This window comes from Oxyura jamaicensis, chromosome 10 (assembly GCF_011077185.1).
Source record: "Oxyura jamaicensis isolate SHBP4307 breed ruddy duck chromosome 10, BPBGC_Ojam_1.0, whole genome shotgun sequence".
In the NCBI taxonomy this organism is placed as follows: Eukaryota; Metazoa; Chordata; class Aves; order Anseriformes; family Anatidae; genus Oxyura; species Oxyura jamaicensis.
The window spans coordinates 16,216,574-16,221,088 of record NC_048902.1 but is presented as its reverse complement, the minus strand read 5'-3'; the positions used below and the strand labels follow the sequence as shown (position 1 = coordinate 16,221,088).

Below are 4,515 nucleotides of genomic sequence, written 5' to 3'. Positions count from 1 at the left end.
CAAAGCACAGAAGAGAAGGGAAAAAAAAAAAAAAAAAAAAAAAAAAAGACAACAAAGAATGAATAATTAGTAATCTGAGGAAACTTGATTAAGCTTTCCATTTCTATCATATGTTTCACTTAAAAAAAATCACACCAGATACTTGAGAAGTCTGTTGGATATTAAGAGATGGCACAGATTTCCAGATCCTCAATGGAGGAAAATTTTGCTGATTTTCATGGTCTTTTTGTTCCAAGAAGGATCACATAATTTTGGCTCTTGAATAATATTTCTAAAACTAACAGTCGGCTCAGGAATTCCCTGTATGTGAATGTATTTCTCTATCAGCTGGCATGGTGTATTTTTTCACCGGAGTGCCACATTTAAAGCATCCATCCAGCACCTCCTAATGGTGGCAGCAAAAGGAAAATGAATGAAACTGAGAAAGAAACAGCTCCAGGAACAAGAGAATTAAGAAATTGCCTTCAGATTTATGTCTCTTCATTTTATTGGCCTCTGGCAGGGTATTTTGATGGGATCACATATTACTAGGGTAAATAAGCCTCTGACTCAGCCTGGCAACCAAGTCATGAAATTTCAAGAAATTCTCCCTTGTGCCAAATTTAGTTGAGTTTGGCTAGTTTGGAAGCTGTTGCACAGAGGCACATGCAGAGATGGACACATAAAACAAATAATCACTTTTTCCCTCTGTTGCAGGAAATAAAGCTAGAAATTGAGCTTCAAAGCAAAGAGGTCTTAAGGAACCCCCAGAACCTGCTTTGACATCCTGGCTGTTGCAGAAAGCTGCTTCACCTGCTATTGCAAAATGAGACAGTATGGCATTTTGCACACCAGTACATATTGCACACCAGTACAGCACACACATGCCTAAGATATAATATATATATATATTACACATATATATATATAATTCTCTTTTCCATTTATAAATTTTCTTGTCTCTGGAGACTTTCAGCCTCATTCCTGGTGCCCTGCTCTGGAAGACTGTAATCGCCAGGACAGTGTCCACGCTACAGCCTGGGAAGTTCCCCAGCTCTCTTCCCTTCCCCATCCATGCCAATCAATCTGCTCTGAGATCGAACTTTGTGGCAGCCAGCCAAATTGGTATTTCTTAGCACTGTGGTGGCTAGTGAGTGGGACCACAGTACTTGCTTTCCCACCTTTTTCACCCAAACTTTGCATTGGTCTGTGTGTTTAGGGGAGGCAGGGGAAAGGAAAAAGGAGAGGGCACGTGTACTGCCTTCACCAGTGACTGGAGCAATGATTAAACATGTTCTAGCTTTACATATCAGACTCTCCTATCAACACTTGGCAAAACTGCAGTATAAATACAATGCAGCCCAAGAAAGAAATGTTTGTATCCTGCCATTGAACTAAGAGCAGCTCTCTGGAGTAAAGCTAAGAAATAGCTAACTCCTCTGTGGGGAGATTTAGCACCAAAAGAAGGTGAGACAGGGGCAATGTGTCTGATTTAAATTGTTTTCAGAATTCTTTAAGAATAGGAAATTGTAGAAAGGAGTCTGGAGGTTTCTCAGTATCAGTTGTTTTAGGCTTCTCAGTATCAGTTGTTTTAGGCTTTTAGGAATGTATTTCTATGCCCTCTAAGGTTTTCTTAAGTCACAGTGGTCTCCTGAGAGACAGGAAATTTTACATCAGAGCTGTAAGTCTCTGGACCAGTAATTCTTATTTACATTATGAGAAGCTCCAGAAAAGCCTCACAGCTATATTTTGTTGCAAACATGAGCCATTTAGCCACCCTGATAGACACCCTATATTTTGCACATTAAATGATGGGATCTCCAGCTTCACAAAAATATCATTCTCCCTAAGCAGTAGAAGCAGTGTTGTTCAGATGAGTAGTTTAAGGTTATGTTACATTATTTTCAATTTCTCAATGATGGTGTTACTGGTCTTTCAGGTGATTACAGAGGGAGCTCAGAGAGTTCATTATGCAAAAGCTAGTTTGCTGGTGGAATATAGGTTGATATGTTCAAAAGCACACAGGGTTGTGATAGGACAAACTTTTGTTGAAAGTGAGTGAAAGTCGGATGCTTACTTCTTCACGCTTTCAAAAATCTCCTGCTGCTTTTACTTTTTGAACATGAGAGGGAGGTTGGCCAGAGCAGCTATTACAGGCTACTGATAACGAATGCTTCAAATCACTGATGACTGGGAGCCCCCAAGAGTTCTTGTCCCACATTTTGCCTGGCAATTAAATAGGCCGAGTTATAATTTGCGCCCCATATTCTCTGTGTTGAAGGCAGTAGGCTTCTTCATTTTTAGCCTAACTCTTCTGTCACCTTCGCCAGTTTTACATTATTTGTGTTAACTCTGTGGCCTAGGGGTGGGAGGGAGAGGGGAATTATTCCTAATTTACTGAAAGTGAGAGAAGAATCAGTCACTTCTTTCTTTAAATTTTTGTGGAGGATTGTTAATCAAAGTTAAAACAAATCTGTGTTCCAACGCAGAGGTGGGCGAAGAAATGTGTGCCTAACACATATGCACTTTGGGGCTCCTGCAGAAGGAAACAGAGTTCTGGAAAGTGTTGTGAGAAAAACATTAAAGACACCAGAATGGGTGCAATGCCGCTGACTGGAAACGAAGCCTCGGACAAGATCCAGCTATGTTTGAACCTGTTGGAAGAATTGCATTTTTTTTTCTCTGTCCTGGGATGAATGACATAAATTATCCCCCTTTCTTATTTGCTTCACGTTGAGGAGAGCCTGGCATGGAGTCGGACAATGACTTAAAGTAGGAGCTGGGCAGGGAATACATCAGGCATTCGACCTGCAGGCCTGTGAAATGCAGTGTCATCATAACCCAAAGGGCGTATCATTAGTCACTGAAGGAAGGAAGTGCAAGCATACCTGGAGAAATCAATAGAAGGTCCTTGTCTAGTAACACGAAGAGAACAGCACAAATGTTTATGTCTTTGCCCTTCACATACTTTGCTCTTCCTTCCTCTCCAGTCACCTTTTTGCTTTATCCAGAATTTCATTTTCCTGATTCCTGACTATAAAGGGACGGACATCTAAACCACGGCTCAGGCTGCAATCCAGTTTTTTCTCAGAAATAAATATCCATCAGGCCCAATGTTTCTGTATGGTGGTTATCTGATTTGGCTCCTGCTAACTAAAAACATATGCAACTGGTTATCTCCATCAACACAGTTTAATTCAACTCTGGTCCGTATTAGTTTGATTTCTGCAACTGATGTCTCTTACTGCCATGGGTGAACTGTGACTGTTAAAATCATGTTTAAATATGAAGATCAAACAAATGGTCCAGAGGTTTCTTGCATCTAAAGATTCATTAAGAATACAAAAATACTTTGCCATGTTTTAATTTAACATAGTAATTCTTCCCCAAAATACCATGCTGTAGATATATGAGGAACCAGATTAATATAGGATTTCAGAGTTTTGCTAGAATATGGGATTGTCTTTCAAAATTGTCATAACTCCCTCTATTTTTGTAGCCCACACTCCACCTGTTTTTTCACTGTTTGTGCCTCAGTTTACCTATCCATGAAATGAGCAAACAATAGTAATGTACAGACAAGGGAAGCTACAAAGCACCACTCATTACTGTCAGGAAAATGCTTTGAAATTATTCAGCTCTATTGATGGTAAAAAAATAATGAATTAACAAAATATGTTCAGGCAATGCACATTTGTCAGTTTCCAGGAGAAAACTGTGAAGAGTTATGAATAATACAGTACGTTGGTGACTGTTTGTTCTAACAATCCTGGTTTGTACCTTACAAAAAAAAATAAATAAATCTTTTTGTGCTCAGTTTGACCGTTCCATGCACTGGCCCTGGTTTGTTTCCACTCTGGCCCCTGACAAGAGTACAAAATACACATTAAGGACAAGAATAACTTTTTAGACTGTGATAACATTTGTATTATTAGAAGAGGTTGGGGTGTGCCTGGGAGGGGAGGAGGTAAATCTGCTGAACAGTCTAAAAAATTTATTTATGGAAATACTCTTTTTTTTTTTTTTCTTTTTTCTTTTCCTTCTTTTAAGAACAGAATAAAGAAGAAATAATGCTACTAATATTGTAATAATCTCTGAGATACCAAATCAGCCAAGTTATGCCTATGCATACACACTTATACACACTCCAGAAAAAGTTTATCTTAGTATATAAAGCTCAGACCCTGGATCAATTGTCCAGCTAAATCAGCATAAGTCTATGAAAACCAAAGGAATAATGTCAGCTTTACCTAGCTGAGGACTTGTGACAATGTCTCATTATTTCAAGTAGAAAAATCAGAGGTGTGTTCTATGGTACTGGACACAGTTGGTTCCAATGGGAAGAAGTAAAGTATCTTTCCTGACAAGTCTGAGAGCTTCTGACACTGTTTCTTTGGTCATTTACCTAATGATCCACTTACAAGTGGAAAACCCTGAAATCAACACCTTCAAGGTCAGCAGAACTACCCAGCACTTCCTGAAGGGAACAAAGAATCTTCCAAGCTTTTCTCAAGATTTTTTTTTTTTTTTTTGAAA

General features: G+C 39.0%; 1 long non-coding RNA gene across 4 annotated transcripts in view; it reads right to left on the bottom strand.

Moving 5' to 3' along the window:
- Positions 1-4,515, bottom strand: part of LOC118172000 — a 19,265-nt gene that overhangs the window by 6,746 nt on the left and 8,004 nt on the right. The gene's annotated exons all lie outside the window — the stretch shown is intronic.